This window comes from Sciurus vulgaris, assembly GCF_902686455.1.
Source record: "Sciurus vulgaris genome assembly, chromosome: 2".
Classification (NCBI taxonomy): Eukaryota; Metazoa; Chordata; class Mammalia; order Rodentia; family Sciuridae; genus Sciurus; species Sciurus vulgaris.
This window is the reverse complement of record NC_136462.1, coordinates 47,112,032-47,136,485: the sequence shown is the minus strand read 5'-3', so window position 1 is coordinate 47,136,485 and position 24,454 is coordinate 47,112,032. Positions and strand designations below refer to the sequence as shown.

At 39.3% G+C, this 24,454-nt stretch overlaps 1 protein-coding gene and 1 pseudogene across 13 annotated transcripts in view; one reads left to right on the top strand and one right to left on the bottom strand.

The window, feature by feature from the left end:
- Positions 1-734: 734 nt before the first annotated feature.
- LOC306653147 (serine/threonine-protein kinase 16-like) lies at positions 735-1,623 on the bottom strand (annotated as a pseudogene). The gene has a single exon. The product of its transcript is annotated as a serine/threonine-protein kinase 16-like (transcript).
- Positions 1,624-19,009: 17,386 nt separating this feature from the next.
- The window catches only part of KTN1 (kinectin 1), a 109,090-nt gene continuing 103,645 nt past the window's right edge, over positions 19,010-24,454 (top strand). For 9 of the 12 annotated variants that reach the window (XM_079128537.1, XM_079128535.1, XM_079128534.1 and 6 more), the window contains exon 1: positions 19,010-19,163. The gene's annotated coding sequence lies outside the window, so the exon portion shown is untranslated. Of the gene's footprint in view, positions 19,164-19,879; positions 20,013-24,454 lie in introns of all 12 variants that reach the window. The other 3 variants (XM_079128538.1, XM_079128541.1, XM_079128542.1) reach the window with 2 other exon arrangements.

Below are 24,454 nucleotides of genomic sequence, written 5' to 3'. Positions count from 1 at the left end.
TTCTGAATAAGGTCATATATGATTTACTATGGACCTAGTAATTTATGCAACCTTACAATTCTAGACCCAGAATAAATTTCAAAGATGACCTCACAAAACCCCTTGGTTCAGGCAGGATGATGATACATAGGGTGTTAGGTGACTGGTCTAGCATCACACATCTGAAGAGTGGCAAATCCCAGTGCCAGAGGGAACATGTTCCCCATTTCAGGTTTTGGTAGGCCACACCCTGGGGAGGCAAAATGACATGCTCTACCTGGCGTGCTTTAGTTCCACCTCCTTCCTCTTTCCCTCCAGGGGCTTTGCCTGCAAGTGAAGTCTTCCCTGGCCAACAATGCTGGAAATTCCAATTCATCTTCATCAGTTATGAGGTTGATACTTTGGCATCCATGTGACTCATATTTGTTGTGTTTTTTTTTTTCCATATCAACCTACTTTCACTTTATTCTCCTGCTTATACATTCTCCTGCTCCCAGTTTTGAAAGCAGAACATCATGTGAGCCCAGCCGTCCAGCTCAGAGTTATGCACCATATTTTCTCAGTTTCACTTTCTCCCCAGCCCCACCAACTGTCAGGCCCCTTGCCTATGTGTTCAGGTAAAAGACCGGAGAGAAGACTGGGATCACAGTCTCCAGCCCTGATGCCCAATTGTAGGAGCAGTCCTGGGTGGGAAGGATAAAATTCCAATGAGGGATAAGAGCCTCTTTCCAAGGCACATAGGGCCACTGGTTAGCTCAGATGTGAATGGTGTGTTGGCCAGGAGCTGGGGGCTGCAGTGCCTCCAACTGACTGAGGAGGAGAGAAATGTGAGGGCGTTGCTGGGAGTCCACAGTCATCATGGAGGCCAGCAGTTGTTGCAGTGCTGAAGAATGCCTGGGGCTTTGCAGAATGCTGAGTTGGTTCTGCACATCAAGGGTCATACTGTCACCTTTCTGAAAGACCATAAGGGCCTTCCCCAAATATCATGTCAAAAAGTACACAGCCTAGGGACCAGACATCAGTCTACTCATAGGTGACACAGTAGCTCAGCACAGAGAAGTCTCTGGGGCCAGGTAGGAGATGGTGCACCGCTCTGCTGCCCAGTCCTGCAGGGCCAGAGCCTGGCAGAAACCCTCCACCTGGATATGTGATTGATTCATAGAACCCAAGTCCATTAAAACTGGCTGCCCCTCATCTCCAGCAAGATATTAGTGGGCATAACCTTTGGCATGAATGACCTCAAGGCCTCTGCAGATACCCAGCATCAGTCGAAGGATTCGATCCTCAGTCAGGAAGTTGTCTTTGTCTTTAGACTTTTTGTCTCATTCCACAGTTACCTCTCTTGAAGAAAGATAGCAGCTAGGCCTCATGCTTAGCACCCAGCTGTCTCAGACAGTAACACACAGGGCGAAGGATATTGAGGTGGTGAAAGAGGTGATGCATGTCTGCTTCTCGCTGAGCTTCCTCCCGGTCCTGCTGCTTGTGACACAGGATTCGCTTTAGGGGGTAGAAGTGTCTGTCATGGAACCCCTCCTCTAGGTCCATATAGCTGAACCTGCCCTCCCCCAGTGTCTGGATGAAGAGGTGACACTTATTGTCAATGATGACAGTTCCTCAGGAGCAGACACACAGGGCATGTCCCATAATGCCTCAGTCATCCTTCTCAAGGATGGACTTGGGTTGCCAAAGGGCTCATCCAGAGTGAGTGGGCTCTTCTAGGTGATGCCCCGGGGACCAAGTGGCAGAAATAAATGGCAGGTCACAGGTCCAGCATAATCCAGACAGCCTGACTTGGGCCGGAACGAAGCACCAGGACCACATTTGTTTTAATTTCAAAAATTTCAGAATCTGTGCTGGGAAGAGGAATGGTATTAATGGGGTTGCCTTCAAGGCTACAGCATATTCTAGAATCTTCAGATTCACAGTCTTTCTCCTGCACTTGGATGATTCCTATAGCTTTTTTAAAAATTGTTCTAATTAGTTATACATGACAGTAGAATGCATTTTGACACATTGTATACAGATGGAGCACAACTTCTCATTCCTCTGGCTGAACATGGTGCAGAGTCACACCAGTCTTGTAATCATACATGTACATAGGGTAATAATGTCTGTCTCATTCCACCGTCCTTCCCACCCCCACACTCCCTTCCCTCCCCTTTGTCCCCTCTGACCAATCCAAACTTCCTCCATTCTTCCCTACCCACCCCCACTATGGATCAGCATCTGCTTATCAGAGAAAACATTCAACCTTTGGCTTTTGCTTACTTCACTTAGCTTGATATTCTCCATCTCTATTCATTTCCCAGCAAATGCCATCGTTTCATTATTCTTCTTTCTTAAAAAAATATTTTCTTTAGTTGCAGATGGATACAATATCTTTATTTCATTTATTTATATGTGGTGCTGAGGATTGAACCCAGTGCCTTACATGTGCTAGGTGAATGCTGTACCACTGAACCACAACCCCAGCCCCAATTTCTTTCTTCTTTTATTTTTTATTAAAATATTTTTTATTTTTACAGACACATATTCCATTGAGTATATGTACCACATTTTATTTATTCATTCATCTATTGAAGGGCATCTAGATTAGTTCCATAATTTAGCTATTATTAATTGAGCTGCCGTAAACTTTGATGTGGCTGCGTCACTGTAGTATGCTGCTTTTAAGACCTTTGGGTATAAACCGAGGAGTGGAATAACTGGGTCAAATGGAATCTCCACACTGCTTTCCATAGTGGTTGCATTAATTTGCAGCCCCACCAGCAATGTTAAAGAGTACCTTTTTCCCCACATCCTCGCCAACACTTTTTGTTGCTTGTATTCTTCATAATTGCCATTCTGACTGGAGTGAGATGGAACCTCAGAATAGTTTTATTATGCATTTCTCTAATTGCTAGAGATGTTGAGCATTATTTCATACATTTGTTTATCAATTGTATTTCTTCTTCTGTGAAGTATCTGTTCAGATTCTTAGTCCATTTATTGATTGTGTTTTTTTTTTTTGTATTAAGATTTTCGAATTCTTTATATATCCTGGAGATTAATGTAGTAAAGATTTTCCCCTATTCTGTAGGTTCTCTCTTCACAATCTTGATTGAAGTTTTTTAGTTTGATTCCACCCCATTTATTGATTCTTGACATTAATTTTGTGCTTTAGGGGTCTAGAATAGTGATACAACATATCAAAATCTCTGGAACACCATGAAGGCAGTGGAAAGTTCATTGCATTGAGCTCATTCATTAAAAGAATAGAAAGTCAATGAACAAAAGACCTACCATTACATCTCAAAGCCCTAGAAAAAGAAGAACAAATAAACACCAAAAGCAGTAGAAGACAGGAAATAATTAAAATCAGAGCTGGAATCAATGAAATTGATACAAAAGAAATAATTCAAAAAGTTGACAAAATGAAAAGTTGGTTCTTTGAAAAAATAAATAAAATTGACAAATTATTAGGCACACAAATGAAAAAAAAAGAGAGAAAACTCAAATTACTACAATTAGTGATGAAAAAGGAAATATTACCACAGACACTACTGAATACAGAAGATAATCAGAAACTATTTTGAAAATTTATATTCCAATAAAATAGAAAATCTTGAAGCCATTGACAAATTTCTAAAGACATATGACCTACCCACACTGAACCAGGAGGACATATACAATTTGAAAAGCTCAATATCAAACAATGAAATAGAAGATGCCATCAAAAGTCTACCAACTAAGAAAAGTCTAGGACCAGATGATTCTCAGCCAAGTTCTACAAGCCCTTTAAAGAAGAATTAACACCAAATACTTCTCAAATTATACCATGAAATAGAAAAGGAGGGAACACTTCTAAACTCATTCTATGAAGCTAGTATCACTCTGATACCAAAACCAAACAAAGATGCATCAAGTAAAGAAAACTTCAGACCAATATCCCTGATGAACGTAGAAGCAAAAATTCTCAATAAAATTCTGGCAAATTGCACACAAAAACATATTAAAAAGATAGTAAACCACAATCAAGTGGAGTTCATCCCAGGAATGCAAGGTTGGTTCAACAAATGGAAATCAATAAATGTCATCATATTAATAGACTTAAAGACAAGAATCATATTGTCATCTCGATAGATGCAGAGAAATCATTTGACAAAATACAGCACCCTTTCATGTTCAAAACACTAGAAAAACTAGGAATAGTAGGAACATACCTCAACGTTATAAAAAGTATACATGCTAAACCCAAGGCCAACGTCATTCTAAATGGAGAAAAAGTGAAAGCATTCCCTCTAAGAACTCGAAGGAGACAAGAATGCCCTCTTTCACCACTTTTATTTGACATCATCCTTGAAACTCTAACCCAGAGCAATTAGGCTAGAAGAAAGAAATTAAAGGGATACAAATAGGAAAAGAAGAACTCAAACTACCACTGTTTCCTGATGACATGATTCTATATTTAGAAGATCCTATAACTTTTCAGAAGAAAGTAGCAGGGGTTGTCATATCATTTCAGCGTAATCAGGATCTCTCTGTTCTTCTTTGTATTCCCCCAGTGTCACACAAAGCTAAACAAACATTTGGTACTCAATCTCCTTATTAAATGAAACAGGAAAACTTCCTTCAAATGGAAGCTTTAAAGGTGAAAAATGTGATGTGAAAGATAATGTGCTTTTTGAACTCCCACTCAATGATTATGCTACTTGTATTCACATATCTTGTTTCAATTACTCTTCACACTAACCCGCAGCTTTAGGTTTTATTTTCACCCTTTTTACTTATGAGGGATTTGAGGTTCTAAGAATCAGGAAACTGGCCCAAGGTGTACAACATTTGGGCACAGAATGTCAGGGAAGTGGAATCTGACAGTACAAACATTTTGTTTCAGGCTTTTTCCACTTAGCATAATCAATTTTTTTCGTATTTTTATTGTAGCAAAATTCACACAACACAACATTTACCATTATAACCATTTAAAAGTGAACAATGCAATGGGATAAAATACATTCACATTGTTGTGGAACAGTTGCTACTGTGTAGTTCTTGAACTTTCACTCCAAATGAAAACCCCATACATATTAAGAGTCACTTTCCATTTCCTCTTCCCCCAACCACTGATCTTCTTTTGTCTGTATGGATTGACCTATTTGAAATATTTTATATAAAGTGCTGACATGCAACATGTCACCTTTTGTGTGTCTGACTTCTTTGATGAGGCCAAATCTTTTCAAGGTTTGTCCTTGAAATTTGATGCAGCAATTTACTCTTTTTTTTTTTTTTTTTTTTTGCGGTACTGGGGATCGAACTCAAGGCCTTGTGCTTACGAGGCAAGCACTCTACCAGCTGAGCTATCTCCCCAGCCCAATTTATTCTTTTTATGGCTGAATAATATTCCATTTAATAGCTATACAGCATTTTGTTTATCAATTTATCAGTCAATGAACATTAGGGTTGCTTCCATATTTTGGTCTTTAAATATAATGCTATGAGCAGCACAATTCAAAATAGCCAAACTATGGAAAATGTGGCATATGTGGAAAAAAGGGAGTTCTGTCATGTTGATTAATCACTAAGAAACTTATCTAATCAAATAAACACAAGAGCCAATAATCTTTTCAAATGGAAGGGGGCATGACGGATCAGGCCATGCCAAGATCTGGCCTCAAAACAAGATGGAGGAACCCACCTTCCCTTTATTTATACTTGCAGGTAAAGGGGGACCAGGAGTGGCTTCTTCTGTGAAGAACAGGATGGGGTGGAGTTAGGGAAGTCATTTGCTTAGAAAATTAGCATTTCCTCAGACAGTGAGTCAACTCTGTACAGGACTACCTACCCCTGGCTGTCTGAAACAGTCTCCCATGACTGCCAGTTCCTGGAGTCAGACCTGTGTGTCCCATGGCTCAGCCACGCCCGCTTCTGCTAAACATGGATGGCTTCCCACAGGGACATATACACAATGGAGTTTTATTCAGCTAAAAAGAAAAATGAAATTATGTCATTTGCAGGACAATGATGAAACTTGAGACCATATGTTAAGCGAAATAAGCCAAACCCAGAAGGTCAAGGGTCATATGTTTTCTCTCATATGTAGAAACTAGAGAGGAGAAAAGAAAAGAAAGATGGGGGGATCACATATAAATAGATCAGTAGAAAAAAGGAAAGGGACCAGGGGAAGGGAGGAGGAGCGGGAAAGAGGAAATATGGGGGAATGATGTTGACCAAATTATATTGTTATATTGTGTACGTGCACAAAAATGTAACTAGACCATCATTATGTACAACTCTAATGCACTGATAAAATGTGAAAAAAAAAATAAAAACAATGCTGCTATGAACATTGGTATACAAATATTTCATTTTGAGTCCCTGCTTTTAATCCTTCTGGGTATGTGCTAAGAAGCAGAATTGTCAGACTATGTAGCAATTTATGTTTGATTTTTTGAGTAACCTTCATACTTTTTTCCATGGTGGCTATATTTTCCATTCCCAATTGAGGTGCATTAAGGATTCCAATTTCTCCACAACCTCGTCAACATTTTTTCTTTTTTTTAATTGTTTGTTCTATTTACTTATATATAACAGCAGAATGCATTTTGATTCATCGTACATAAATGGAGTACAACTTTTCATTTCTCTGGTTGTACATGATGTAGAGTCACACCATTTATGTAATCGGACATGTACATAGGGTAATGATGTTTATCTCTTTCCACCATCTTTCCTTCCTTCCGCCCCCTCCCCTCCCTTCATTTCCCTCTACACAACCCAAAGTTCCTCCATTCTTCCCTTTCCCCCTTCTTCTCCCCACTTTCCCTGATAAATGGATACTGATACATCCACTTATCAGGGAAAACATTCTGCCTTTGGTTTTGGGGGACTGGCTTAACTCACTTAGCATGATATCCTCCAACTCCATTCATTTACCTACAAATGCCATATTCTTCTTTAGGGCTGAGTAATATTCCATTGTATATATATCCCACAGTTTCTTTATTCATTCATCTATTGAAGGACATCTAGGTTTGTTCTAAAATCTAGCTATTGTGAATTGAGCAGCTGTGATCATTGATGTGGCTGCTTCACTGTAGTATGCTGATTTTAAGTCCTTTGGGTATAAACCACGGAGTGGGATAGCTGGATCAAATAGTGGTTCAATTCCAAGTTTTCTGAGGAATCTCCATACTGCTTTCCAGAGTGGTTGTACCAATTTGCAATCCCACCAGCAATGTATGAGTGTGCCTTTCCCCCCACATCCTTGCCAAGAAATGCAAATAAAAAATAACCTAAGATTTTTTTCTTTTAAATGTAGTCTTTCTAGTAGGTTTGAAGTGACATCTCACTATAATTTTTATTTACATTTTTCTTGTGACTAATGACATTGAGACTATTTCCACGTGATCATTGGCCATGTGTGTATCATCTCTGAATAAATGTCCAGTTATTCCTTTACCCATTTTTTAAATCAGGTTTTTGTCCTTTGTTGTTGAATTATAAGAGTTCTTTACATTCTGGACACCAGAGTCTTATCAGATATATTATTTGCAAATATTTTATCCCATTCTGCAGATTATCTTTTCATTCTTTGGCAGTGTACTTTCATGCATACAGCTTTTTAATTTTGATGGAGAACAATTAATGTTTTTTCTTTTATTGCTTGTGCTTGGGTATCTAAGAAATCATTGCCAAATGCAAGATTGTAAAGATTTACTTCTTATGTTTTCTTCGAAGAGTTTTATAGATCTTTGGTATACTTTGAGTTAAATTTTGTACGTGGTTGCTATGGTTTGAATGTTTTGTGATCCTCCCCTATCTAGTGTTGAAAGTATCCAATGCAATAATATTGAGAGGCAGGGCCTTCAGGGGGTGATTAGGTCAGGGCTTCTCCTTTGGAGTGGAATTAAGAACTTTATCAAGTAGGCTGCACACAGCGTTTGACCCTTCTGCCTTCTACCATGTGAGGACACAGCATTTGTTTCCTCTGGAGGGTACAGTAACAAGGCACTGTCATGGAAGCAGAGAGTAGGCCCACATTAGACAATAAGCCTGCCAGTGCCTTGATCCTGGACTTCCAGCCTCCAGAATCATGAGAAGTTTCTGTTCTTTATAAATTACCCGGTCTCAGGTCTTTTGGTATAGTAGTAACAATAAAGTAAAATAATGATGTCAAGTAAGGGTCTAACTCCATTCTTTTGCATGTGGATGTCTAGTTGTTCCAGCGCCATTTATTGATGAGACTATTCTTTCCCTCTCTGAATTTTCTTGATCCTCTTATTGAAAATCGATTGATCATAGATGCATAAGTTTTATTCTAGGTCCTGAATTCTATTTCATTGGTCTACATGTCTCTTCTTATATCAGTATCACACTGTGTCGATTACTGTAGCTTTGTAGTAGGTTCGGGTCCCCTGCATTCCGTTTGAAATTTAGGATTGACTTTTCCATTTCTGCAAAGAAGGTCAGAGGGCTTCTGATAGGGATTGTACTGAAACTGCCATTTAAAAAATATTAAGTCTCCCAGTTTATGAACACAGGCTATCTTTCCGTTTATTTACATCTTTGATTTCTGTCAGCCATGCTTGGTAGTTTTCAGCATACATGTCTCTTATCTGTAAGTTCTTGTTATCTGTGAATAGAGATGACTTTACTTCCAGTTTGGACGGTTGTCTTTGCAGCTTCTAAGGTGGGAAGGAGTGTAGAGCAAGGGTAAGAGAAGTACCCAACGTTCTCCCACCAGGCTTCTCTGGCCTTTTTTATGGGAGCATTTACTTGCAACTTCCTTCCAGTGTTCTGACTCAGTTGATTCTGAAGGGTTTTGACAGCTCTTCTGTGTTTCTGTGGAGAGAAGGTCCTCAGAGTTTCCTACTCCACCATTTTTGCTGCTTCCATGCCAGCAAATGCACTTGAGATTCATCATGGTTTTGCTTGTATCATATATTCATTCTTTCTTATTGGAGACTAGTGTTCTACTATAGTGATGTGCAGCAATTTAATTATTGTTTAGACAGTTATGGACACTCATTGTTTTCAGATTTTGAGTATTATGGGTAAAGATGCCATATCTACACTAGTCTATAGATCTTTGGGTAGATATATATTTTCATTTATCTTTAATTTTTCTGGAAGTGAGAGTTCTGGTTGTATAGCATTCTGGGCTGAATCGTGTCACTTTAAAATTGATCCTAGCCTCCAGTACCTCGTAATGATTACATTTGGAGATTGAGCCTTTAAAGAGAGAAGTTAAAATGGGAAAGTGAGAGGGGGCCCTAATTCAATGTGATTCGTGTCCTTATAAGGAAAGATTAAAACACTCAAGGAGACACCAAAGATATACATGCACAGAGAAAAAATAATGAGGGTACAGCAAAAAGATGGCCATTTGCAAGTGAAGGAAAGAGTAGTCAGAAGAAACCAAACCTTTTCATCTTGGGACTTCTTACCTACATAAAGGTGAGAAAATAAATTTCTAGTGTTGAAGTTAATCAGTCTGTCCCCCCCACCTTTGGTAGCCCTAACAGACTAATATATGTGGTAAGTATATGTTTAATTCTTTAAGTCAGTCTATTTTCCAAAGTTGCTGCAACATTTTGCATTCTCATTAATAATCTATGAGAGTTTCAATTGTTCTGCATCTTTGTCAGCACTTGGTATTGTCAGAATTTTTAACTTCAACCATTATAGCAGGTATATAGTAGGATTTGTGTTCTAAATTTCCTTAGTGAGTTAATAACATTGAACACTTTTTATTCTTATTTGCCATTTAATTTGATCTGTATAATTTTCTGATTAATGATATTAGACATGTTTCTAAAGCTAACTGGCCACTTTTAAAGTGCCTATTCAAGTACTTTACCTGTTAAAAAATTTGGTTTCTCTTTCTTTAGAGTCATAGGAATTATTCACATATTCTGGAAACAAGTACTTTGCTGGATATCTGTTTTGCAAATATCTTCTCCCAGACTCTAGCTTGCATTTATTCTCTTAATGATGCTTTTTGATGAAAGTAAATTTCTAATTTAATGAAGTATGATTTTAAATATTTTATATTTTGCTTACACCTTTAGTCTCCTATTTAATAGACTCCTATTTTTGTCTACTTCAAGATCTTGAAAATATTCTTTTATGTTTTCTTCTAAAGGCATTATTTTACTTTTCATATTTAGTCTATAATCCATTTCAAATTAATTTTTGTGCATGTGTAATGTGAGACAGTCATCATATTTTCTTTGTCCAATTGATCCACCATAATTTGCTGAAGGACAGGATGCATGAAATTTTAACTCAGTATGTGAGGAACAGAAGGCAGTGATATTCCAACATGAGGAAAATGGACTCAATGCCAATGAAATAATTATGTAGGAAAGAGCAAGTAGATCTCTCTGAGGTAGATGCCAAAATTCTAACATCCATGAGTATGATCTATCAAAAATGTCAGTTCCTGCATCTGCCTCCTTTCCCCTCAAATAATTAAGATCAAGAGGTGGGGTGTGGATCATGACTAATTTGTGAATTACTTTTTGAGGAATGCTGGTAAAATCAGGTACACTATCTCTGTCTTTTTGAGATTAAAACCATAAGTTTTACTTTTAAAACTTCGTGGGCTTTCTGAGTGTCCATTTATATTTTTATTTAATTTTTGCGGTGTTGGGGATCAAACTCAGGGACTCATGCATGCTAGGCTGTAATACTGAGCTAAACCTTCAGCTCCTGAATATCACTTTATAATCTGCTATATTATATAAAAGCCAAGCCCATAAATCTGTTTGAATTAAGCTTTTATCCAACTTGGACTCCCTGTGATGCTACCATGGGACAATGACCTTAGAGTCTGCAAAGATCTGTGAGGCACCACCATAAGCTTCCCTGACTTCTTAATAAAAGATCTTATGACTTTTTTGCTCTGAAGCCATTTGAGACTTGTTTGTAACCGACAATAGACTCCTACTGATGGGACAAGACCAACTAAAAGATTCATGAAGAGAAGTTGGGAAAGAGTTTAGGATCATTCAAAACTGAAACTTCTTGTAATGCTCCAACTGTTGATTTGAACATTTCCTTTTAATCAAAACCTTTTTTTTTCTTTCAGAGATCTCTGTTATTTCTCTTTTCTCAGTACTGAATGACTTTGACAAGAGTATTCACACAGCTTCTCAGTGGAGCATTAATGCTTGGTCTGGGATTTTGACTTATCTTAACATTGTGTCAAGCTAGATGCTGAAAGAAGTTTGTTGCTGTTGACCTCTACACTCCTGTAATCTTGCTTTTTTTTGCAAACTCCTGAACCAATGGAAACTGACAGTTCCTGTAACAGTCCTAAAGCACTCAAAAGAAGAAAATAAAGTTATAAACTAATAAAAAGTCAAAAAAGGATGTTTCTGGTTTGAATGCGAGGTGTCCTTCAAAAGTTTGCATGTGAGACAATGCAAGAAAGTTCAGAGTTGAAATGATTGGTTTGTGAGAGTCTTAACCCAATCAGTGAGTGATAGCCAAAGTGGTAGGGTGTGGCTGGAGGAGGTGGGAATTGGGGGCTTGGCTTTGGGGTATATATTTGTATCTGGCAAGTGGAGATCTCCCTTTGCTTTCTGATCCATGTGATCTACTTCGCTCTGCCACACTCTTCTGCTATGATGAGCTGGCTGCATATGGACTGAGATCTCTGAAAACATGAACACTCCAATAAGTTTTTCCTCCTGTACAGTTGTTCTAGTTGGGTCTTTTAGACACAGCAACAACAACAACAACAACAAACAAACAAACAAAAACACACAAAAAACTGGCTAAAACAAAGGAAACAACAACAATGAAAAAAATCTTCTATTACAAGATTTCTTCCTTCCTTCCTTCCTTCCTTCCTTCCTTCCTTCCTTCCTTCCTTCCTTCCTTCCTTCCTTCCTTCCTTCCTTCCTTCCTTCCTTCCTTCCTTCCTTCCCTTCTTTGCTTCTTTCTGTCTTCCGGGTTGCTCTACCACAAAGTTACATCCCCAGTTCCTTTTATTTATTTTTAAATTTTGATTTGCCCAGGCTGATCTCAATCCTGTGATCCTCCTGCCTCAACCTCCCAAGTCACTGGGATTACAGGTGGATGCCACAGTGGCTGCTAAGAAAGGGGATTTCTAGTGAACCCCTGTCTCAAAATAAAAAATAAAAAGGGCTGGGGATATAGTTTAGTGGCAGAAGGACCCTGGATTCAATCCCCAGTAGCATACCCAGGCACATGCACGCTCGCTCACATACACACACACACACACACACACACACACACACACACACACACCCAAAAAAAAAAAAAAAAAAAGAAAAGAAAAAAGAAAAAAAGAAAAGAAATTTCCTTTCTTTTCTGCAGTTTTATGGGAGGTGGATTCTAACAAACTGGTGTGAATTTCTAAGCATACTGAATATTTCTTGGTTAGTGTTTGTGATCACAGTTAATTGTTTCTGCAAATTCTGCTTTTCTTTATTGTCCTAGATAAATTAGAGCACTGATTCATAAGAACATAATAGAAGACCAGTGATCTATTAATGCCTTTATTTGGTTGAGAGTAGCATCAGTGGTTTTGTGGGAGGGTATTGTTTTATCACAGTTGTTTCTCCTCTGAAATGAAATAAATCTTAATCTTGGTTTTCGAGTTCTATTCTGTGGTTGGTGCTGTAAGCCAACTCCATATGGAAGCAGATCTTTTGACAATCACAGACGTCATTACCAAGACACAATAGAAAATGGGACTGATGTACAATCCTCAGGAGACCCAGTCCCCTCATCAACAAGGTTTCATTGAGAAGTGATATTTGATGAGAGGCTACAGGACACTGAGGTTTTGAAAGTCAGAGTTCACCATTATTATCCAAGTGAAAATAAATTATACAGTGGATAAATGTACAAGGATAATCTTTGGTTGGTTGAGGAAATGAATACCTGGTGAACATGAGAAATCACAAACTAAAACAAAATAAGGATTTTTAAACAATAGGACAATTGCAATGAACATAATATATTTGGGTTGGGATTAAATGATTTCTATGATCCCTTCCAGAACTAACATAAAATTTCCATAGTGCTTGAGAAATTATATTAATAAGAGAATTCACATGTAAAAGTAAAGCTCAAGTGAATTCATCATTCCTAGGAAATACTGGAAAATATGAATAAAGGGCTGAAGCGTGTGACATGCATCACTTTCCCTTCAAGTTGCCAAGGAAGTATTACTCTGTTCTGAAAGGCATACAGCCCCCAAAGATGATGTCTGTGACTAGAGGTGAGTCACTGAAGGGCAAATGTGTGCTATCTTCAAGCATTTCTCCCTGGGATGAAAAAAAAAAAAAAAAAAAAAAAAAAAAAAAAAAGGTTGAGTGTCATTGAGGATTTATTTTGGGAGGTAGGGATAAATTCTGCCTGACATAAATAAGATCCCTTCTAAAGCAAATGTACTGTGTGTTTTCGATCTCTCAGGGAAACTGGTTGAATCACCACTGTCTCCATTTGCCTGAGACTAAGGGATTTCCTGTGATGTGATCTTAGTGATAAAATCAGGAAAGTCTCAGGCAAACTGGCAGGAATTTGTTACTGTAGTTATGAGGGAAGTAAGCAGAGGTCAAATCTCTGCTGTCAGAAGAGCACATTCCTTTTTTGTTGTTCAGTGGCTTGAGAAACACAAAATGGTCAGATGGAAGCTTTGACTTTCAGTTCAATAGAAGCACGTTTGTATCTTGGTGGAAGCCATTCTCCTTGGGAACTAAGATTTCTAAGCCTGTAGAAATTAGAAGTGAAATTTTTGTAAGCAGATCATTAAGTCAATAATAAGAGCCACTCCTTCTTTTTCTTATCTATTTACTTTGTCTGTGTGGTTTCTGCACCTATTTCCTGTCTGCATATTGGTAGCTGATTTGGAGCATACTTTGCATCTTATAGAATAGCACTTTAATGTTGTAAGACAATCTGTCTCTCGCTTGTCACTCAAACCAGGTCTTTAGTAGCCATTCTAAAATTTTATTATTTATTATTTGTTGTTATCATCATCATCATCATCATCATCATTTTGTAGTATTTGGGATTGAACCCTGGGTACTTTACCACTAAGTTACATCTCCACCCCTTTTTATTTTTGAGACAGGATTTTGCTAAGTTGCTAAGCCTGGCTTTGAACCTGCAATCCTCCTGCCTCAGCTCCTAAGTCACTGGGATAACCAGCATGTGCTATTGTACCCCAGCTATATTCCAATCATTTTGTAATGTCAGCTACTTCTGGTGAATCTTTGGGCCTTAGCCCATTGCCACACTCTTTTTGCTGGAAAATGAGTTCCCTTGTCAAAAGCTGTGTTAGGCTTTTCAAGAAAAAATCAGTGGTGGGACATATGCCTGAAGGTTCTACCAAATAAACTCTGATATGCTGCATTGGCATTAGTGGCAGGAGGGTCTTTGGGAAGTGTTTCATAACCCATCTGTGGATGCAGAAGCTGACTGCCATAGTATAAGAAATGAATGGGTGCTGAGAATACATGGCCATTTTGTATTTCTCACGTCACTGGGTAAGGAAGTGCTTTTTTTCCATCAACCAACCAACCAACCAACCAACCAACCAGAAACCTGACTTTGCAGGGGATAACATAGATGGAGTGGTCTGGGGTTTGAAAGTACTTTTAGAATTATTTCCATTTAAGTGGAGAGAGCCCTGGCTGTACTAATGGCTGATAGAGAAGGAGAGGTTGATGATGCAGGCAGAAAGGGCATTGCTGATGGAGTGAGGTCCCTGAGGAGGCCCAGAGGGCCGACATCCAGAACTCTGTGTCATGAGACTTGGCATCCACAGGAATTATTCTAGAGCCTTCACAGAATAATGATTTGTAATGGAGCTTGGAATCTGTTTACTTTTTCTCATATATATAAAAATTTCCAAACAAGTACCAAAAGGTACTTGAAAAATTGTTGATCCAGATCAAAGAAATTAGTAATTTGGAGACATATGATCAGAAGTAAATGGAGCAAAGCCTAGGAGGGTCAATTACAGGGATGCTGTATTACAGGGAGGAAAAACACTGGGCAGGGACTGGCTGAGATCTAAGAGTTACCATGGAGGAGCTGGATACGAGTCAGCAAATAGAAGTGTGGTTTAAAAAGTCAGCACCATTCTGGAGAACAGAAAATTTTAAAAGAAAATTTTACATAGAAACATCTACCATGATGTTGTGTACATTGAGAATGTCTGCTGATTTGATTTGATTTGTTGCTACATATTTGTCTTACAAGGCCATAATCTTACAAGCTTTTTACTGGCAGCAGTGTGATGGTTTATGCTGAAATATTGACATTCTTGACATTCTCTTGCTTGATTCCTCAAGCCATGGCTCAGTCCTGGAAGGGGTGGTCTGGTTGAAGGCTGTATATACAGTGGTGATGGGAGAGAGGGTTTTCCCCTTACAAGACACTATGCACTTTGTATGTGAATAAAACTTTGTATTCAGGCCTTATTGAAGAGCTAATACCAATCAACTGAGACTAATCTCATCTACCAAACAAATAAAAACTTGTCATGTGAAGAGTAAAGAACCACTAAGTAATTTCCCATAACCATGGAGTTATTAAGCAATCTTAGTAGTAAAAAAGTGTACCAGTCACTATTAAAGCGACCCAGGAAAAATGTTTAATACAGGAACTCAAGATGAGTAGGGAACTGGAAAAATAAGATCTGTGATGATGTTAATAAGCTCTTCAAGTATTTACAAAGAAATGCATCCACCCCAAAAGATAAAGAAAAGATTGAAAAGGATTCTGATTTTTGTCCTTAAACTTTTTTGTTTTCTCCAATAGCCATTTCTCCCTTTTTGAGGTTTTCCTCAATATTTATTGTGAAAAGTATCAAACATTCAGAAAGATTGAAAAACTATACAACTGTATACCTGTGCATCTTCCACTTAGACTCAACAGGTGCTGACATTTTTCCATGTTATCTTTTATCTATCTACCTATCTCTCCATCTACTTTCCTATCTTTGCTGAATAAATAAAAAGTAAGTTATAGACATCATGTTTTTTATTCCTAAATACTTCAATGATGGGGTGTTTCTAAAACATAAGGATATTCTACATATTGTTGGGATTGTCAACAGCATAGAAACTCCCTTTGACTTAAATGAGATTTCTTACAGCTATTTAGAGAAGTGGAAGAAATGGAAGTTGTTCCATTCTTCTATTACTGCATGACAAACCATTTAAAAAAAACCCACAAAAGGTGTTTCATTTCTATGGGATCAGAATTCTGTGGGGTCAGAGATTCAGGCTTGTTTGGTGTTTCTTCTGCTTCATGTGTTATTAACTGGATACACCCAGCGTGATATTTAGTTTGTGATGTGGTTTCAAGAAAGCTTCATTTGTCTCTCTTTCTCTGTGTGTGTGTGTGTGTGTGTGTGTGTATACACATACACATCTGATCCAATCTAGTCTCAGTGCCTCTCCATGTGGTCTCCTCAGCAAGGTAGGTAGCTCAGGGCTAAGACAGATGGTTCCAAGATACTGATGTAACTGCCTGGGTCCAGAACATGGTACAGTGTTACTTCTGCCACTTTGTGTGTGTTAAACGAAAATCACAGAGCCTTACGAGATTTTAAGAAGAGAGGATGTCAATTCCTACCTCTTTATCATTAAAGTGGCAATTTGTAGCCATCTTTAATCTGTCATAAATGCACTTGGATGCCACAAGTGCCAAAGGAGCACAATGCAGACCTCTATTTATGTGCCAAATACTTTGTTAAAGTAGCTGGTTACTTTTTGTTCTACAGCTGGAGAAGTTTCTCAGAACCTCCTCACTCTCATTATTTGGGTGAAGGTGGACTTGGAATCTTCACTTCTGGTTCTGTGTCTTGCTTCCAATGTAAGTTCATCTCTGCCATCCCTGATCTGATGGCATCAGAAGATGTAGTCTGTTACTCACGTGTTACTCAAATCTCCACATAACTCTATTTCTGGGAAGTTCATCCTGGACAAGACAGGAATAGGCAGCTTTCTCTTCATCTGCTGGAGAGATATATACTATGTGTCTTTAAATCTTTTCCAAAACTCAGCACAAAGGTAATTGTTGCATGTTGAAAGTCAGAAGATAGTCTCCAGTGAATTGCACTTTTGTAAAATAAAATGGGGAGGAGGGAGAGAAAGAGAGGTACAGAAGTACTCTTTAGGTCACAGCATTATACCTTATAGTGTATTAAAGTTCAATTTATCAGTTGTTAAGAGATAGCTCAAATGGTGGGCGCCCCAATTCTTTTTAGCAAGTTAGTTGTGGGTTTCAGTGGCATTGGAGGGTAGTAAGTACCAGTCAAAGTTAATTATACCTTAGGTTAATTATATGTTAATTATAGTTAATTATGTTATATTACATTTCAGAACTTAAGAGTGTTGTTCTTAATTCCTAATAGGTCTTGCCATGCATAACATTTCTAGTAAATCTTTTTGTTTTGATGTGAATAATTAGAAAGTTTATAAAGAATGAAGCATCCAACCACTTTCCTTTTAGAAGTCAAAGTTCAATTATCCACAAAAGTTGAAGTACTGGATGCATTTATATTCCTTTATTTTAAACTATGCAACATAGAAATAAATGGTAAACTATAAGCAGTATAAACTATAAGCAGTAGTACATTTAGGCAAACCGTGTCCCTAAACTTCATCTCATTGTCTTATTTACAAGTGTACCTGAATATTACTGTTTCTAAAATGATATTGTAGTTTTACTGAAGCCAGGAAAATGATAGAAATTTTTATTTTTTTAAAAAATTACATGGTTGTTTATAAGCTAATCAAGAGCCCTTAAATTCCATTATAGAAATGACACATTTCCACTTTGTATTAAGACACCAATAGCTTCACTTTCCAACGAAGCTGGATCTTCTGTTTTGAAGGCATTGGAGCCACTGAGAGGCTGAGTAATTCTGAAAAAGGGAAAAACGAAGACGTTCCTGGAGTTAAAATGCAACAGAAGGTATCTTTGGAGAACAGTGAGGGAAGACTGGAAGAATTCTCAACATTGCAAGGTGCTACATAATATTCAGTTTTTACTGTACTTTAGAGGTACTCTAGAAAGGTTACACAAAAGAATAATTAGAACACAAATGCACAGTATACTTTTAACCAGCGCCTATTAAGGAGATTCTGTGTACAAACTGTTCCGCAGTTCCACCCTTCAGGATTGCTCCTATTCCCACCTTGTCAGGATGGAGGGTAGGTGTTGATGGGGAGTCCCGATTTCATGGATCTCTCTCCACAGAACCGTTTTGAATCATTTTGGACTTTCCTTTGCATTATTTAAGGAGAGTTTGGAGTGTTTGGTACATGTCTGGGCAGTACCCAGCACTGTGAGATATTAATAAGAAATAAATAATGATTATCAACACATCTCATTTGCCCGTGAACCAGGAATTTCGCTAACATCCTCTTAGCAAAAAGCAGACATAAGCAGGGATTCTGTCCAATCCCTCCTTTCTGCTGCAGTTTCTGGTTATTTACCCCGGCTTTATGAATGGCCACCAGCTGGCAGACACAACAGCTTCATAATATTTGCACACAATTTATTTGGGTCGGTTTCTATTCCTCTCTCTGCAGCTAGGATTGCCCCAAGGAAAATTCAATGAGAGGAACTCCGGAGGAAGGAACAGAGGATTTCGTTTTCCAGTGATTTCTGGGGAGAAATCCGAGACGGGCAGAGAGAAGTCTACTAGCATTTACTTAAGGCTAAAAAAAAAAAAAAAAAAAAAACAAGACAAAACAAAAAAACAACACCTGGTGTGCGGGCCAGGTGGTGCTTCAGTGCTAGGGCCGCGTGAGACGAAACCAGCCTTAGGGTATGGGGGATGGAAAGCGAGAAAGCGGTGCTGCTGAATGGTCTTTAGGCTGAGCGTTCAGTCCCTAGTTTCCCATCCCGCAAAAGTGGGCAATCTTGTCTCGGCAGGAAAGCCCGCTAGTTCCAAGTCAGCCGGCTGCGGGTCCGACGCGCGTGGGCGGGCGCGCGGGCGCCTGTCCCTTTAAGGGGCCGGTCTCCCGGCACCGCCGGCCGGACGCCGGGACGTGCCGGGGCCGCCCCGCCCCGAAGCCGCCCGTTTCCTGCGGGGCGGCGCGACGGCACCTGAGCAACTGCGGCGGCGGCGCCTTGGAGCGGGCGGCCCGAGCTGTGGTGCCGGCGCCGCCGTGTCTTCCCGGTCTCCTTCACCGGCGCGCAGGGTGAGGGCGAGCAGGCCGCACTGGGCCCGGCGCCGGCCGCGGCAGCGGCGGGGGGAGGGCGGCGCCGGCCGCGGGGTCCCGGGGTAGGCGGGAGGGCGGGGGGCGCGGCCGCGGGGCTCGGACGCGATGGCCGGCTAGGCCTCGGGCCCCGGCTCCTGCCCAGGCCGGACCCCGCGGTGGGCAGGCTTCGGGGGGCCGTTCGGCCTCGCCGGGCCGCCCAGGCCGACCCGGGCTCTGCGGGCGCATGCGAGTGCGACCGGGGACTCCCCTGGGGACATCTCCCGAGGGCGAGGTCGGCCCAAGAGGGCCTTGGGGTGACCGAGGCGCCTATTTTTAGCCGGGCCTAAGGGCCCTGGGAGGGAAGGCGGATTACCGCTCCTCGGCCGGTGGACCGAGGGAGTGCGTCTCCGGCGGCTCCCTGGGCCAGAGCTGGGCCATGCTTACGCCATGCTGGAATTTCGGCCCTCGCCGCTCCTCCCCGGCACTTAGGGCACCCGCTCTCTGGTGCTCGCCTCTTCCCTGGCGCCCCTCCCACCGCCCTGTGCATGCCCGGGGTAGTGGTGGGAGGCGAACCCGGACCGGGAAGCAGCTACAGAGGAGAGTTGGAAAAATGAGTGGACCACTCCCGAGACGGGCGAAGTTATCTCTTCCTCTCCCCGAGGGGTGTGTCTTCCTCATTGATTCGCCCTGAGCCCCCGCCATTCGGTTTCTAACAGTGAGATTTTTGGCGTGGAGGACCTCGAAAGAAAACCAAACTGGCAGTGTCGAGTAGTCGTTCGTCAATCCAGCACCTGGTGTGGGGTGTGCAACCCCGCATGTTGGTGAAGGAGCGTGAGTGCAGCAGAGAGGGTGGGTCCCCGATGCGTCCTAACCTTGTCCAGCTGCCTCTGGATTAGGTTAAAAGTGGGCTGTTGAAGGTTAGCTATTCCTTCTGAGAGGAAACCAAATTCTTAACTCTGCTGGGCCTCTACCAAAAACGGATCCCCAGCAGCTATTTGAATAAGAACTGCTTAAAAAGCTACAGTTGAAGTTAACTGTTAAAAGTTGGGTTTGTTTTGAGTTGCTTTGAGCAGTTTAGACACCCGTAGCAAGCTAAACAGACACCTTGGGGATCAGCTTAACATTTGGAATTCTGTAGCTGTTCACTTAGGGTTTGAATTTTGGTTGAATTAGGTTGTACTTTTTCTCCCTACCTCACCTAGTGGGCAAGTGACAACAGTATCTTAAAAGCAGTTGTTGATGAGAATTAAGATAATTTTCCCAAGAACAGCAATGGAGTAGTACTCTTTAGCAGATCTGTATTTTAGGATGCCTTGTGATAGACTTTCATATTTGATATGTTGTCTCATAAACAAGGCTTTTTTTTTTTTTTTTTTCCTTTCAAGGATCTGACACCAAATAGCTGGGCCTAAGTGTAGGTTCTAAGAGAAAAGTTAATACCGCCGCCCCATGTCATTCCAACATTGAGTTAGAAATCTCTCAGCTAATTTTGTAGCCCTCAGCACATGTTAAGTGTCTCATCTGTCAGGTGCATTTAGGGAATAAGGTGTTCTTAATTTCCTGAGACATACTGAGACTTGAACTATAATAAGATCTTTTGAAAAATTTTCTTCGGTGTATTCAACACTTCAAAATTAGAAAGGATATCCAGTATTTAACTCTTTCTTGATGATTCAGGGTTAGTCTTATGAAAAGCTGTTAGTTTTTAATTTTGTTTCCATCCAGAGATTTCTTTGTCCTTGATATCAGAAATCTGCTGAATTGAGTGCTTTCCGTAAAAAAAATCTCACCCCAGGGAGATTAAAGTAGGCTTTCATTCACGTTTGGTAGGGAGAGATTTTAAGAATTGTATGTTAAATATCAGTTTTGGGGCTTTTCTAAAGGGCCTAAGAAGTGAAGGCTTTTTTTTCTGAGGCTTAACTTCTGAAGGACCTATGTTAAGATTGTGACTGCCGGAAGTTCTTAACTTGAATCTTACTTGAAATACTTGGAATGTTTGTGTGTATGTGTTTGTACTGTTGAGCTTTGAATGCAGGCCCTGGCTAGGTGAGTGTTCTATCTCTGAGTTACACCCCTAGCCCTGGATGTATGTTTGTGTGCGCACCATAAGTTTTTATAGCAAAGGAAGTTTTAACCCAAAAGATTTCCAATACTTTGTAAAAATTTTAAGTTGTTAATAAACTTAATGGCTCTAAGAAAGTTTTGGCTTTCTTAGGAATCTGACTTAATATTGTGCTTAAACTGTGCTTTGTGAGAACATTTAAATATTTGAAGAATACATCTTATGAGCTGCTTGTTCTATCTACTATTTATGACTTTAGTTACTATGAAAGTAAATCCAGAGTATACTTACAGGCTAGAAGCAAATAACTTTCTCTGCAACTGACACTGATCACTATGAACAAGCAGTACATTTCATTGTTTCCCCTTTAAGTTCTTTGACTATGACTTTGGGTGTTCTGATCTTAAAATTATAATTTATGTGTAAATAGCTGGGAAAATGTTAAAATATAAACTTTTTTTCCCTGTATGAATAGAAAATTGAACACTGAGGGGGAAATCCTTAAGTGCCGTGAACTTTACAGTTAAGTTTGATTGACTTAATGTTGTATCTGAGATGTAGAATAAGAAAACTACTGACAATTTATAACTGTATGTCAGGTGATTGAACTGGTGCTTAAATGTATTTTCAGAGGCAGTGTAAACTGTTTACAGATTTTATTTTTTTACTTTTAAAAAATGATATAGTTTTTTCCCTTGTTTTGATGTAAAAAAGAAAATAGGCAAGATAATTTTAATACTAAGAATAGTTTTAGTAGAGACTAATGGGAAATTTTAATATTCCTAGGAACCATGTAAGAAATGCTCAACTCCTTTTTAAAAAACTATGCTTTGGAATTTACATAACCTCTTAACTACTGTAGACTAATTAAGAACTTTTAATGGTAACTTCAGTCTGTTTCAGCAAAGTGATTTGTACCCTAAATGTAACAAGAAAATTGTTTACAGTCTTCCTTTTCTGGGATAATCTACCTTTTGGGTTTTCTCCTTACTGATTGCTCATTTTATCTTTATAGATCATTCTCCACTTTTGAAGTTGACATGTTCAGTCCTTTGTTTATTTTTATTTTTATATTCTTCCATTGATCCCGTCCAGTGTCCTGGCTTTCCATACTTACATGCTGATGACTTCTGTATTTGTTGTCTCCAGCCTAACTTCTCTCCTACACTCCAGACAACCTGTTAGGTCTGTCTACTTGAATGTACACTCAGAATAAACTTCCATATTCTTTACTTCTGGTGCAACTTAACTCATCTGATGGCAGCTCCATTCAGTGTTTAGGCAAAACAAAAACAAGGACAAAAAAAAAAAACCCAAAAAAACCCAAAAACTGGAAAACCAAAACCAGAGTTATCTCTGACTTATCTTTTTCAGACTTGGCATTCTGTATTCTTTCTTATCTTGACAATATATCTAGAATCAGTCACTTTTTACCACCCTTCTCACCGACCATAAGAATGGTCTGAACCATTCTTATCTCTTACTTAGATTTCTGCAATTAGCCTTCTAACTGGTTGCCCTGCTTCTATGGGGCAACCAGTCTTTTGAACACTGCAACCAGATCATATCACTTTAGAGAACTCTGTAATGACTTCCCATATGCAGAATAAAAACTGTATTCCTTATGGCCTCTGAGGCCTTTATAGAATCTGGGTACTTCCATTCCTCTCATCTTCATTGGTTCTTAAGCTACCACTCTCCTCCCTGCTTGTTTCCCTCCAGCCTTCCTTGCTGTCCTAGGGTCTTTAGCAGTTGTCCCTCCCTGGAGCACCTTTTCCATAAGATATTTGCACAGCTTATTCCCTTATCTCCTTTGAGTCTTTACTCTTTGTCACTTTTTCTAAAAGGCTGCCTATATGCTTCAAAACGGCACCCCCCCTTCTGATTTTTGTATCCTGCTCTATTTTCTCTATAGCACTTGTTATCATCTATGTAAATTTTCTTATTGTGTTTATTGCCTTTTTTCCCTGTCCCCAAACACATACTATATAATATTATCTCTTTGAGGGCATGGCTTTTTTGAATTTTTATTTTCTTAAACTGAGGGATACCAAGAGTTTGGGGTATTGTTAGGCACATAGTAGATGGTCAATAAGAGCTTGGCAAATTAGTGAATTAAAAAATCCTTATCCTACAGTTCCTTCTTTGATGGATACTACATTCTTGGATGCATATAGTTTTCTGTTTGCTCCTTTCCTCTTGTAGTAACCCTTGGAGAGCAGAAGAAAGTGGCAGGGATCCTTTGGGAACCCTTTAGAGAAGGGGAGTGGTGTTAATGTGGTAGAGAATCTCTTACCAAACGATAAAGACTATTGGTTAGATAATTTAAAAAGTTAGCTAAAGCAAGGACTCAAAATATATGTGCACCTTAAATGTTTGTACATAAAACATTTTGTCTGTCTTTTTATTTGGACCATTGTTTTCGGAGAAAAAGAATGGTCAATTAAAAAAGGTCTTCTGTTTTTCTTTCCATAATTTGTACCCTAAAAGCATTACCTATGACTTCTAGTTTGGGTTCTTTAAAATGGAGTGAAAATGTAGACACTGAGACACTCCAAAAGTACTTCTAGATTTTTGCAGTCCTTCTTCAAGGCCTTCTAAAGGATTTAACTTAGTTTTTATAAAGTAATACTTTTTGATTTTTCATAGGTATCATAAGATCTTTGAGTCTACCATTAGTAGAGTATCACCCACATTTCTTTATTTTGATTGAGTACCTTTGCAACTAATTATCAGTTAATTATAATTAGTTTTATGAGTTGTAAGTGCACTATCGAGAGATGATGTTATTCTATACTCACTGGAAAATGGACAATTATTCTTACACATGCATTTTACCCATTTGAATTACAAAGGAAACAGTCTAGTTTGGTGTGATAAGCTGAGATCTTAGTTAGGAGACATATAGGTCTTACAGCTTATTATCTGTAAGGTTTTATGCAAGTTCTTTATCACTCAGTTTTTTAAATTCTATAACTGTAGTGGTAATATGAAGAGAATATGAGTGCTAGGGATTCTGCAGAGCTTGAACTTCAATTTGGTTTTGCAAGTTAGTACCACTTATTGCATGTGTGGTCTTATCTTAATCTGCCTGAGGCTCATTAAGGAATTATGTTCTTATCTTGGTAGTTGCTACATAAGTGATAGCTAACTTTGGAGTGCTTATTTGCTGTCAGGCTCTGTAAATACTTTATGAACAGTATCATATTCGATCTTTTTAACAATCTGG